The following is a 14,569-nucleotide window of genomic DNA, read 5'->3' as shown; positions in this document are numbered from 1 at the left end:
CCCAAACAGCTCTCATCTGCCCCTCTCCTTGCTCCTCCCAGACAGCTCTCAGGCTCTCCAGCTCTTCAACTCATTGCTCTCCTCCCCACTAGGGCCCAGGTGCCCTCTCTTAACCCTAATTGGGGATCAGCTACCAGTCACAGGTGCATTGGCCTCTTCCTTCTTAAAGGGCTGGTGGCGCCTTATGACACTGCCAAATTCTGTGTCTTACAAGACTGTGCAATTGCCACTGAAGTCAGTGGATGTTGCATGCAGTGGCGGAATAGCCACTGGACCAATGGGGCCCATGCCTGGGGGCACCAGGAAAAATGGGCGCCCCCACACCCCAACCCACTTCCTGGCAGGAGCACTGGGCGGGCAGAGAGGGAGAAGCCCCCGTGCCCTGACCCAGCTCCCTGGCAGGAGTGCCAGGTGGGGGTGGGGTGGGGGTGAGGTGGGGCAAATCCCCACACCCCGACATTTCCCTGGCAGGAGCACGGGGTGGGGCGTGTTGGGGGGAACTACAGGCAGAAGGGGCGGGGTCCCCACTTGCTGTGGCTCAGGGCCTCACAAACCCATAGTCTGCCTGTGGTTGCATGTACATATCTGAGCATGTAACTTGGCCCACTGTGCATAACATCATTCATCATAATGTTTGCTGCGCTACCTCGGCTAGTATGTCATAGGGATGTAGCCCAAAAGACTGAGTTCACGTGACTCCCGCCTCCGTTAAAGCCTGATCATTCATTGAAGTTAATAGCAAAGCTCCTATTGACTTCAGTGGGGGCAGGTTCCGGACATTAGTGACTAATACCGGTGTTTCTGGGGAAACCAGACAAAGCGAAACCCAGCAGAACCTCACAGTGGACCTAGCCAGTTGTGCAGCAGTGGCTGAGATAGGATGGGGGTTAGCTGTAGATGTGTTGGGGTGGGAAAGGAAATGACTACAGAATGAAGACATTTAATCACCCTCCTCTAAATGCTTGTCACTGTTGAATATCATTTGTGTCCCCTTCTCATCCTGACAGGAAAGAGCATCTGCTCTTGAGGTCCTGTTCATAGTCACATTACTTGCAGAGCCAGTCACTGCATGATGTGACACTTTTCTTTCTTAATCCACTGTCTTCGCCTCCAGTTAGTCCCGGGGTTTAGACAAGCTGTTTAGAGAAGGAAATATATCAACCAAACATGAGTGCTCTGGTCTTGACATATAGTTTGAAGCACTGTGCTCAAATAGCAGCTCAGGGAATTGAATAAACTACCAGGAGGAAAGACAGTAAGCAAGACAAACAAGCAGACAGATGCTAAATAAAGCAGTAATGTTAACAGCATTGCTCTGCAGTTTGAGTCCACGCACTGCTGCCCAGGCCATAAATCCTAGATCTTTAAATCAACAACGTCTTTAAAATAGAGTCTGATAAACAAAATCTGTACTTTCTTGGAGAGTGGAAATAAAACATTTATTAATTGTTTAAAGGCTGTTAAAGAGGAATAATTCAGAACTTGAGGGAGGGAAAAGATAATTATGGCCAAGATTTTCAGAAGTAAGAGCCTGAACTTAGCCTCCCAGGTCCACACTTAGGCTCCTCAATAAGTTGCTTGGTTCTCAAGAACACCGTGTACCCAGCACCTCAGACTGTAGTCGGTAGGGGCCCACGCTTCTGAAGAACAGGTGATTTCTTTCGGAGCCTAACATGAAAGTCAATGCTTCGCGCACACCTAAGTCATTTGAAAATCCCACCCCTAAGTCCAAGTTGCCTAGAGACACCAGGGATGCCCATGTAGTCTGTCATCCTCAGGAGCAGAAACTATCCAGTAGAGGATGTGTACTTAGTGCCTGGAGGGCTTCCTCCATCCCTGTAAGGAGAGGAAGAGACAGGACGTTGGACATGCCCCGCCCTGCACTTGCCCATTTAGCTGGCAGGGCACACTGCAGGGAGAAAGTGGACACCTAAAAGTGGACACCACTTTGCACTGGGAACCCAGGGACACAACCTACCTCCAATTGTCCAAGATTTAACTTGGCCATTCTTGAAGTTTTCAGTGAGTCACCTCTGTACCATCACACCCACCCAATCACCTCCCAGACCCCCAGAGTGCCAAAAGTCAGAGTTTAACAAGATAAAAAAAATCCTAGAATCCATGTCTCCTGAGACAGGTATGTGGGAATGGCCACCTGGCTTGTGTGATGATGCACTGAAAGGTATTCACATACCAGGGAGGGGAATGCAGGAGAAATAAAACTTTGCTAAAGAGAGAGACTTTTGATACTTTTTTCAAATAAGTCTGAAATATCTCATACAGAATGAAATCTGCAGGAACTGTTACTCCCCAGACAGCCCTTAAAAAGAGAATTTCTAGCAAAAACCATTTATAAATAAATGTGATAGGAGCATTTATCTGAACAGGTGTCTCTTATTGTGTTTCGTTTAGACCTTTTCCAGCAAGACTGGGGCTCTTTCATATGTTAATCCCTTAATTTATCAAATATTTAATTGGCTTTTCTCTTTAGGTATCTGCTGCTGATTATGTGCCAAGCAATCAGGACATGGGGACCCACTTTCTGCAGGATTTGAGTGGTAGGGGAGGTGGGGTCTGCATGTGTATCTTAATTATGAGAAATTTCTCTTGGAAGAAACAGGCAGTTATGAGCAAAGAATTTAAAACAGCTCCTCCAGCTTGCATTTCACAATATGCTTAATTTCTATAGCAGTGAGTAGGTGGAAGATGACCCAAGGGCATTCTGGAAAGAGGTTTGATGGAACTAGGTATTTTGTGTCAGTGTCTGTAGGGTTTTTTTTAATTGCAAGAAAAGCTTGAGAAGCTGAAAGTTCACAAAATTCGGGTTAACGAGAATATTTTCTCATCCAGAGATTGACAGTGGTGTTACACTTTGCTTTGCTGTAGTCGAACGTAAATTTGGGCAAAATGGAGCTGGATCTGATTTGGGTTTTGGAAAACCTAATCAGTCAGATCTCACTCTTGCAAAACCAAAGCAAGCAGAGGTTTTGTTTTGAGTCATATTTAAAAGAAATCAGAGGCACCCTCGCTCCTTTAGTTCAGTTCAATAAATGGTTCTGGGTTTGTCCCATCTTGGTTTCAGACTGGTTGGTAAATACAAGGTGGCTTTCAGGTTGCAAAGTGTTGGGGTCAGACTGTAATTCTGCAAGGACAAAACCAAGGGTAGCGAGAAAGGACTGTTGCTATTTGTGTATTTGTGTATTTGTGGAGTCCTGACTCTGTTGTTGCCAACTGAAGCATTCAAGTATTATGAGTTAGGCCACAAAAGTCATGAGATTGGCTTAAAAATATTACATTCTGTTTTTGTATTTGCCTTCTGGTTTGTGAACCTGTGGGGGTGCACTTGGTTCATGTTTCCAAGGATTTTGCACAACCAAGAGGGCTAGAAACTGTTTAAAAAGAAATCTGAGATTCTTATGTCATCACTTGACTCCAGGAGCTCCGACTTTAAGAAAAGCACCGAATGCAAAAAATCTCAAGAGTTGGCAACAGTTACATCCTTTATTTGGGACCGCTCCTGTAATACAAGCAATAGTGCAAATGGTCAGTATGTACAAAAATAGGATCCTAAGGTCAGACTCCTAAGTCGATAGTTAGATATTTAAGGGTGGGATTTTTAAAAATTACGTAAGTGATTTAGGAGCAAAATTCCCACTGGCTAATTGAGCACCACATATTATTTCATGACTGGAATGTCGCTTCTTAAAGTGTGAATTGAATTTATTTCCAAGAAACGTCAAACAAAGATTGTTTACCAATTTTTACCTCTGTTAAACTGGTGGGTGGGTATAGAGCATTATCCCGTACGCTTACTAAAACTACATCATGCTTATTAAAGCACAGTTAAGTGTGCAGGTGCTAAGCATCTGCAGCTTTCTTTGACTGCAAATGATGTTTTTGGTACTCACCCTTTGCAAAGTCAGGACCTTGAAAGTGAGAAAAACAAGGAAAACCTGCAAAGAGTTTATTGACAGACATTTTACTGGCACTTTGCAGTTATGCTGAACATTTCTGAAAGTGTGTAAATATTCTAAGATGATGCATAGTTTGCAGTGCTTTAGAGGAAAGAAAACGCCTACAGAAACTAAAGGTTGTTGCTGGTATTCGAATCTGACATTCATAACATGCCTCAAGGGTATTTCCATTAATCTGTGCTAGAATTGTAAGCTATTGAGAGAATAAATGTTAATAGCTTGCAGCTATTAAAAGAGAATACAAATATGCTAAGGAAAAGTTTAAACTTTAAGGATTATGTTCCAGATACTCTAAATAACCAGGACAACAATCCTGCAATTGACTCTGTGCAGACAGATCTCTGCACTTGTATGTAGCCCTGTTAACGTCATTCTGTCCATGAGCAACAGGGTGAAGAATCACGTCTCAGTTTAAGAAGGGTGTTCATTGCATATGAAAGTGAAAACTAGTGATGTACCTTAGCTGCAAGATTTGTGTCTGATTTTGAACACTCCAATTTTTAAAATTTAAAATGGAGATATATTTATCTCCTAGAACTGGAAGGGACCTCGAAAGGTCATTGAGTCCAGCCCCCTGCCTTCACTAGCAGGACTAAGTACTGTACTTGGATGTGTTCTGATATGGGTGTTTGGCTCAGCTATTTATACAGAGAGAGGCCAGCTGCAGAACTCCTAAGGGTTCAGTTCTTCCCACGTCTGGGTGCTTGTGGATCCAAGGTTCTGGTCTGGACCCATATCTTGTTTACTCAGCTTGATCGGGTCTGCATAATCCATAGTCACTGTGGATCACTGGACCAAACCAGATCAGCCACAACATCACCGGTTCATTTACCTGCACTTCCACCAATGTAATATATGCCATCATATGCCAGCAATGCCCCTCTGCTATGTACATCGGCCAAACTGGACAGTCTCTAAGGAAAAGGATAAATGGACACAAATCAGACATTAGGAATGGCAATATACAAAAACCTGTAGGAGAACACTTCAACCTCCCTGGCCACACAATAGCAGATCTTAAGGTGGCCATCCTACAGCAAAAAAACTTTAGGACCAGACTTCAAAGAGAAACTGCTGAGCTCCAGTTCATCTGCAAATTTGACACCATCAGCTCAGGACTAAACAAAGACTGTGAATGGCTTGCCAATTACAGAACCAGTTTCTCCTCCCTTGGTTTTCACACCTCAACTGCTAGAACAGGGCCTCATCCACCCTGATTGATCTAACCTCGTTATCTCTAGCTTGCTTCTTGCTTGCTTATATATACCTGCCCCAGGAAATTTCCACCACTTGCATCCGAAGAAGTGGGTATTCACCCACGAAAGCTCATGCTGCAAAACGTCTGTTAGTCTATAAGGTGCCACAGGATTCTTTGCTGCTTCTACAGAACCAGACTAACATGGCTACCCCTCTGATACTGTGGATCACTGGTTCCTACTCAGAGTAGTGACCCATCAGGATTTGTTGTGAGCCATCACCACCACCATAAATTTCCATTGTGGTGTGGAACTGGTCTCCAAAGGGTCAGGATAAGCAGTTTCTTAGAACATTGCACAGTTTGGTAAAAGGAATTTGTAATAATTTGTGGGATATAAATTCACAATGATCGATTGGTCCATCAGCCCTCACAGAGAGAGCGCCGATCACAACACGTCATTGATGTTGTTCTAGCCAGTTCTTCAGCCACCTGCTGGCCAGGCTGTCAGTGGCACCAGACACCCGATCAGCAAAGTGCATCGCAGCCCAGCATCCCTCAGTGATCCACCAGCCTCAGCCTCCCAAGTAGCTGGGATGACAGGCACATGCCACCGCGCCCAACAGGATATAAATTAGGAGTGTTAAAACTTTACAAAACCATGCAGTAGTGTAATTAAAAGGCCTAACCTGTCCCATAAAGGATGGCCCCATCCTCCAGTATTTTTTGATGGTAGGGTAACATCTCCTGCATAGACACTGCTAGGGCCATGGCACTAAACAGGAGCAGAGGATTATTAGCAAAATGGACTGCATAGGAGTGAAAAATTTAAAAATATTTAAGTTTTAGCCTGTTACTTTTTTTTTATTTTATTTTTTTTAGCCTAGTGATTTGGAGCATTCAGCCATAATTCCAGATGTGTTCAAGTTATTTTTCCAGTACACCTGCTGGAGTGATTTAGTGAAACATTCTGAGGAAGTCATTTTCGATTTGTAATATTTTGGGAAATATTTTCATGCTTCAGATTCTACAATAATGGGCACTGTAGCAATCCCTAAAATAGACTGATTGTTTCACATGAGTTGTCTGTTTCACAACTCTGTATTTTCTCATTACAAAGGCAGTGAATCTTTCTTTTTATTCTTAGTTGGTTTTCAGAGGTTAAGCCAAATCTTGACTTGTGCATTTCCTTTTTATTTAAACCGATAAAAGTTTATCTAGTAACTATTAGACCATGGAAATTAGCTTGGAAGCTGGATTGAAAGGGAAGTGAACCTGCAGGGAAATTTCATACCTGGTGTAGTGGTACATTGCTCCTGAGGAAGTACCAAAGAACTAACCATTAGCTGTAGCATCAAGCACTATTTCACAATTTGCTAGTGCTGAAACAAGTTTTCCTTTTCCTACTTATTCTTTTCTTCTTGTTTAAGTATTGATGATTTTAATTCCTCCTCCTCCTGTTTATCACATTGTGATTTTTAATGCATCACTTAGTGCCATTCATTGTGTTAGAGATTCTCAGGACCAAATTTTCAGCAGGGATTGCATACAAATATGCGCATGCAAACAGTATTTTAATGCATAAATTGGTAGATGCTTTTCATCAAACTCTGGGCATGTGAATGCTGGTGGCACATTTAAAATACTGTGTACAGAAATTTGCAGAAGCAAATTTGGAGGCTGTTTTTGAAAATATGGTCTTTACTTGGAGAATGGAGGAGATGAAAATGGACAGCAGCTCTATGACTTCTGATTGGCTCCTTGCCCTGTATAAACCCAAGGCGTGTTCCAGAAAGTGTCCAGGCAACAGTGTGGATATTCTGTAGCTGTGAGGACCATTCCTGTGCCTTGATCTTGAATTCCTGGCTTGACCTTGACTTGATTTGGACTTCGCCTCCTGACTTGGACCCTGAAGCCTAACTCAGACTCTGTCCCTTGGTATCAACCTTGGCCTGGACCTGACTATGAAACTCCTCTGCTACTCCAAATCTCAGGTTTGCCCCTGCTCTGATTCTTGGCCCTGACTGCCCTTGTTGGGATCTTGATATTGGGGACAACTTTTTGTTCATAAGGTGGAGGAAGTAACCAGGGGGACAGCCATTTTAGACTTGATTCTGACCAACGGAGAGGAATCAGTAGCGAATCTGAAGGTGGAAGGCAATTAGCATGGAAGTGATCATGAAATGACAGATTTAATGATTCTAAGAAAAGGAAGGAGTGAGAACAGCAGAATAAGGACAGTGGACTTAAAAATAACAGATTTTAGCAGACCCAGAGAACTGGTAGATGAGGTCCCATGAGAAGAAAATCTAAGGGGGAAAAGGAGTTCAGGAGATCTGGCAGTCTCTCAAGGAGATAGTTTGCAGTTGTGCCTTTATTGTTATCTGCATGTGAAGAAAAGCTAGGAAGACTAGAAAGAGACCATCATGGAAACATGGGAGAACTGGTAAGGAGGAATACAAAAGAATAGCACAAGCATTAAGGGACAAAATCAGAAGGCTAAGGCACAAATTGAGTTACACCTAGCAAGGGACATAAAAGGCAATAAGAGGAGGTTCTTTAAATACATTAGGAGCAAGAGAAAGATAAAGGAAAGTGTAGGTCCTCTACTTAGTGGGGAAGGAGAGCTAATAATGGATAACCTCAAGGTTTTAATAAGGTATTTAATGCCTATTTTGCTTCAATCTTCACTAAAAAAGTTAAATGGTGACCAGATACTCAACACAATTATATTAACAACAAAGGGGAAGGAACGCAAGCCAAAGTAGGAAAAGAGCAGGTAAAGAATAGTTGGATAAGTTGGATGTAAGTTGGCAGGATCCGATTAAATTTTTCCTACGATACTGAAGGAGTGTCGTATGTAAGACAAAGGAGGTAGTTGTCCCACTCTACTCCACACTGCTGAGGTCTCACCTGAAGTGCTGTGTCCAGTTCTGGGTGCCACACTTTAGGAACGATGTGGACAAATTGGAGAGAGTCCAAAGGCAAAAAAAAACAAAAAATGATAAAATGTTTAGGAAACTTGACCTATTAGAAAAGGTCAAACTGGCATGTTTAGACTTGAGGAAGGACAACTGAGGGGTGACCTGTTAACAGTCTTCAAATATGCTAAGGGCTGTTGTAGGATGGTTATTAATTGTTCTCCATGTCCAATGAAGATAGGACAAGAAGTAAGGGGCTTAATCTGTAACAAGGGAGAATTAGGTTAGACATTAGGGAAAACTTTTTAACTATAAGAGTAGTTAAGCACTGGAATCCCCATCACTGGAGGTGTCTAAGGACAGATTGGACAGACGCTTGTCAGGAATAGTTTGTTTACTTAGTCCTATCTCAGCTCAGGGGGCTGGACTTGATGACTTCCTTGAGGACCTCCAGATTAAGCCCCTTACTTCTTGTCCCTTCCAGCCCTATATTTCTATGATTCTATAGTAAACACTCTTGCTATCATAAAGGTTCCCATCTGCTGTCTCCAAAGTAGTTTTATAAATAGAAATTACTATTTTAAAGAATTACATTGTTGAAGAGAACTAAGAGGAGGGTGTACTAGGAATCATGGGATGAAGCTGAGCAATCTAAAATTTAGATTGAGGGTCTGGGAATTGATTGTGGAGTAGATCCCAAGAGAAGTGGTGAAAGCCCAGTGAAAATTAGACTGGACAAAAATATGGGCAATGTAGCATAAGGAACAATCCTGCCTTGACAGAGTGAAGGGTTGGACCAGATGACCTAGTAGATTTTTTCCATTACCGACTTCTCTCATCCTGTGAAACGCAGCCACCACTGTGACAGTACGTGCATAGAAATGTAGATGTATTTGCTAGACATTTTTAACATGAATGATAGTCTCACAACATAGTTGTCTTTTTCTTCTTTGTCATGTCAAATACCTCTCCCTGGACTTTCAGAGTGTTGCACTGGATTTTTATACATGTAATGCCTGTTAATGTCAATGGGAATCTGGGTGGCTAAAATAAACTCTACCCAACTTTCCAAAAATGGTCCTTTGCCACCTCTTAGTGTAATGTAAGTACACATTTTAAGTACTTCCAATCCCTTATCCTGAAAATCTCTCCACTTCTGAGAGTGATCAGATCAGTCAAACTTGATGATTTCCTGTGTTTAATGGAATACAAGATATGCATAGATTTTAAAAACAACCTAGTAAAGTATTCTCCATTCCCACTTTAAATGCCTCTGAGATCCAGCAGAGCTGTTAACTTATTTTCTAATGTCAAATTAAAGGAATTTCATTATGATGAATATGTCTAATACAGCAGAAGCCTTTCACTACTACATGAAATACGACTTAATCACTCTCAGGCTGCATGAAAATCCCATAATAGAAAATTCACTCCATTCTCACAAAAGCAGAGGAATTAAACAAATGGGTGTTTGAAATGTAGGAGGGAAAGACACATTTACTGTATGCATCAAGTTACCATCTAGAGGCCACACTTGAGATCAGCATCCCATTGTGCTTGGAGCTGTACAAACACACAGTGAGAGTCCCTGCACTGAGGAGATTACATTCTAAATGGACACAGCAAAGGGTAGGAGGAAGGAAGTATTAGCCAGTGACCACCTCCGTATTGCAGATGGGTAATTGAGGCAATGAGAGGTTTCAGAGTAGCAGCCGTGTTAGTCTGTATCCGCAAAAAAAAAAACAGGAGTACTTGTGGCACCTTAAAGACTAACAAATTTATTTTAGCATGAGCTTTCATGAGCTAAAGCTCACTTCTTCGGATGCATCCGAAGAAGTGAGCTTTAGCTCACGAAAGCTCATGCTAAAATAAATTTGTTAGTCTTTAAGGTGCCACAAGTACTCCTGTTTTTTTTGAGGCAATGAGAGTGACTGACTTGCCCAAGTTCACCCAGGGGGTCCTGAGTCCCGGGTCAGTGTCTTAACCATCTCTCTTTCATGATATATTTTTCATTATACCAGTTTTATTGTCCTTGTGTTTATGGCCAGAAGGAACCACCAGATCTAGTCTGACCTCCTGTGTAGCACAGGCCACTAACCCAACAGCCAAAATGAGACCAAAGTATTACACCCCACAGGAGACTAGACTATGATGTGCCCCAGGCAGGAAGTGCAAGGGATCGAGGTGCACAGTTACTATTTTTTGGCTATTTACTTTCAAACCCTAGAAAACAGGAATATCTGAAAGGATAAAAACCTGCATTTTATTTTTATAGAAAACTGCCTGGCCACAAACATTGTCCGTGATATCAAAGGAAGAAACCTGAGGAGACACCTACTACAGGAGTTTAAAGATAATACAGAGCACTGGATTGGAAGGCAGGAGACCTTCTCCAAGCTCTGTGGGAAGTCACAGAAATCAGCCTCTGTTTTTCCCATCTGTAAAATGGGGATAATACTTCCTTGCTCCTACTCTGTGTTTTCTCTGTTGCGATTATAAGCTCTTTGATCTTTATGGATGAAAGTGCTAGCCACTGGGGTGGTATCATCATTGTATATTTGCATCCCATAGTACTAAATAGCTTAATAGTGACCCCTTAAAATTACTACAAAGAAACTGCAAGATGCTCAGCACTTTTGAAAATCTGGTAATTTATTTAAATGCCTAAATATGATTTTAAGAGGCTAACTTTAGGCACCAGTATTTTTAAAACTTGGCTCTGTGTGTATAATCTGTGCATATGTGGGCATACATATATATTGCTCTTCCATCATGAGCACACAATGCATGTGGCAGGAAGGGGAGATAAAGGCTGTTCTATTTGCATGCTCAGTCAGTCGCTCTAGCATAACTGCCTATATGCTGAGCTTGGTCCATTAGAAAGAGACCACCTGGGACTTCCCCAAACACTCTGTTTTTGCTTTGAGTTTTGGCCAGTCTTCCAATCCTATGCCTTTCTCCCAGTCATATTTGCTTATGCGTTTCTCTAAAAAATTCCATTATTGCACTAGTTATTGCTGCTGATACATGTGGTCGTTTTAGAAATAGCCTGGACTGACAGCTGCATAGCTCCAGGACACAGCAGTGGACTTGAAGCAAGGGAAGTGCTGCTCCATGGGGCTTGTCCCTCATTAAATTTGCAGGTAATACCCAGTGTGTCATCTCAGCGAGACTTCAGCTGAGAATTCCTAATTGCTGCCCTTGTGGTAGAGGGCTAAAGAGGACATCAGCATCAGCAGCCAAGCAAGAAAGTTAAGGCAGAAAACCCCATGATAGAAGGTAACACTTTTACACTAAATAAATCATGTTCTCCGAAGAGAGCTAGGGAAAGGCCGCACCACTTTAATTCAGATGATTCCCTTAAGACTTCTCTTTGCTGCTTATAGATGAAGGTGAGGTTGCATGGCTGAAAAGTTGATCAGGTGTCTTCTTACTGGTCTAACAGGCAGATGCAGCATCCTGCCCTGCTGTGAGGCAAACTCGGAGAGGACAGCGTGCAGTCAGTCTAGCCAGACCAGCCAGCACGAATGGTTATGGTTGGCAGCTTGTTGGCGCAATGGGATTGCACACTGACCTTTCGCCTTTAGAATCTTGAACTATGTCAAGTCCTCCTTGTCTAGCTTAGTCTGTAGGAGGCAGTTGTCAGTGTGTCTACACTGGAATCAGAGCTGTGACTGCAGCACATGGAGAGATTCCCTAGCTAGCTCTGCTCTAATGAGCTCAACTCATAACAGCAAAGCTGTGGCAGCATTGGCTAGCTGTTTGAGTACAGAGCCAGGATCCTGGGTGGGCTCATAGACCCCATGCCCCAGCGTGTGCTGCCCCCAAACAGCTGGCTTGCCTAATAGCAGCGAAGCTGAGGCAGCACAGGCTGCAGTCATGCCTCTGATTGCAGAGTCGACGTACCCCAATGCATCATGCAGCTTAGCATGACTGGAAACAGTTACCAGCCTTGGGTCAGTGGAGTGCTGGGTCTGTCATGCAAAGCCATGAAAAGCTTGCACAGCCACCTGAGTCCACCATACTGTCACTTTCATGGGCTTCAAGCTCGTGTGTGCGAAACATTGCTTAGAGTCACAAATAAGCAGGGAACACTGTGTGGTGCGCTGTTTCACTTACCTTGCAGAGTTAAGGTGGTTGTGGTGCTTTCTGCAAATATTTGCAGTACCGGGGAGGCAAGGGGAGAAATCAATCCCTCGTGAAGTCGTCTGAGTTGGCAGAGCTTCCTTGCCCACTTCAGAGAATGCCACACTGCGCCAACCTCAATCACAGACCTTCGTTCTCAGCCTGAAATGCAGGCAGGTCAGAGTGGCATTACCCACAGTAGGAATAACCTTTCAAGTCAACCATTTAAAAGCTAATAAATTGCAGCAGGCAGCAGCCTTGGGGGATCAAGGTTCTGCGGCTTGGCCTCTGGCATGGCAAGGAAGAAAATTACTGTTGCTAAGAATGGACCATCTTATGTAAATGTAAGTTTTCTTGGCAGTGAGACTTCTCCCTTAGGCATTGAAATGTAGGCTGCCCTTTAATATGCCTGGCTCCACTCAGAAAATTGGCCAAGATGAGAGTTTCTGCGCTGTTTAATTGCATGGCCATAATTTTCTCTTTGTGCTGACTTGGAGCACAGGACATCAGTGACAAAAACCCATGACCCCTGTTTCCTCTGATCAGCCCCATAGCCTTTCAGTCACGTCCTGGGATTTGCTCTCACATGTTTACATTCTCTTCCTCTGTGTGTGCACACAGCACATTCAGGAGGGAGAACCAGCAGCACAACAGTGTCTGGGGAGTTCAGCACCAGGACCTTGCCTTAAAACGGACTTGGCTTCGTTATATAGCAAAGAAGTTGAACTTTCCTTTTTTTTCAATCTTCTGCCCTCCAGAGGGCAGAGAGAGAAACTGGGAATCCAGGTTCTTCGCCTGGCTCTCCTGCCGACTTGCTTGCTGGGCAAGTTGCTTAACTTCTCTGTACCACATTTCCCCGGTCGGTAAAATGGATAGAATATACTTCACAATGATGCTGTTAGGCTCAACTAATATTTACAAAGTGCCTTGAGATCCTCAGATGGCAGATGTTTTGTATGTGCAGTGTTGTTTGCTGAGGCAGTAATGGTGCCATGTGATGTCAGAATAGAACCTGCTTGCACACCTTTACATGGCTTCTTTTTTTTTTTTGTCTTTCTGTCAATCTGGGTGGTGCTCGATCTGCAAGGGAGTATGGCCCTTTGGGATTTGCCGATGATGATGATGATGATGATCACTCTCTAGAACAGGGGTGGGCAAACTATAGCCCAGGGGCCATATCCAGTCCTCCAGACGTTTTAATCCAGCCCTCAAGTTCCCACTGGGGAGCAGGATCCGGGGCTTGCTCCGCTCCGCACAGCTCCTGGAAGCAGCAGCATGCCCTCCGTCCAGCTCCTATGTGTAGGGGCAGCCAGGGGACTTTGCATGCTGCTCCCACCCCAAGTGCCTCCCCTGCAGCTCCCAACCTCACCCCAGAGCCTGCACCCCCAGAGTCCTCACCCTCTCCCCCACCCCAACCCCCAATTTTGTGAGCATTCATGGCCCACCATACAATTTCCATACCCAGCTGTGGCCCTCAGGCCAAAAAGTTTGCCCGCTCCTGCTCTAGATACTTATATGGCCCCTATCACTATGGCATCTAAATGACATTTTATTGTTTGGTATCCTTAAAGAAAGAGTGCCGGCTGTGCTGTAGAGATGATAGTCAGATTCTTTTTACTCTGCATTATGGTACATAGTATGCTGCTCACAGAAGGACTGTATAACCTTGAGAAGCAGCATCTCTCCGAAGCAGGTCCTTGTAACAGTACCATGGAAAGCTCATGTATCTTGTTTCAATCTCCCCCTCCTACATTCTTCTCTTCCCTTACCTCCCTCCCTCCCCCGCCCCCCAGCCCGGCTGAATAATTGCAGAGGACTTCAGAGTAAGCCAGACTCCAATAATCAAAGCAAATACCTTATTATTGGCACAAACATGAGCTTGATAAAGTGGATTAGGGTTCAGTTTTCTCTTGTAAGTTTTTGCCTTTTAAAAATCAATCCACTAATGTACACATGGTTTTATTGCTAATTAGTGTGATCAGACAACGCTTGCCAATGTAATTTTCTGCAGTCGTGGTAGCATCAGGAATGCCAAATAGCGTAGTTCTTTCTAGACTTGAACTAATGATTAGCTGGAAGAAAAGGACAGGAATTCTAGATACACCCCGCCATGATCTTGCAAAATACCTTAATTGGGCAGCAATTATTACACCAGCTCCATAAATATTTTAGTTCCTTTAGCAAAACAAGGAGGAAATAGCTGTTCAGGGCAGAATTAATCAGAGCAAACCTCATTAAATCTCCCTAGGACAGGCTGACAAATGTGTTAATAAGACCATGGAGAGGATTCCGTTGGTGCTGGTGGTCTTGGTGACTTGCTTTTGCAAAGCGAAATAAGACACTTGCTACAGGAG

The 14,569-nt window shown here is 43.5% G+C and overlaps 1 protein-coding gene across 5 annotated transcripts in view; it reads left to right on the top strand.

The window, feature by feature from the left end:
- The window catches only part of NECAB2 (N-terminal EF-hand calcium binding protein 2), a 365,795-nt gene that overhangs the window by 245,487 nt on the left and 105,739 nt on the right, over positions 1-14,569 (top strand). The gene's annotated exons all lie outside the window — the stretch shown is intronic.

This window comes from Mauremys mutica, chromosome 14, assembly GCF_020497125.1.
Source record: "Mauremys mutica isolate MM-2020 ecotype Southern chromosome 14, ASM2049712v1, whole genome shotgun sequence".
NCBI lineage: Eukaryota > Metazoa > Chordata > Testudines > Geoemydidae > Mauremys > Mauremys mutica.
Note: the sequence above shows the minus strand (reverse complement) of the source record. Positions and strands in the feature narration are given on the sequence as shown.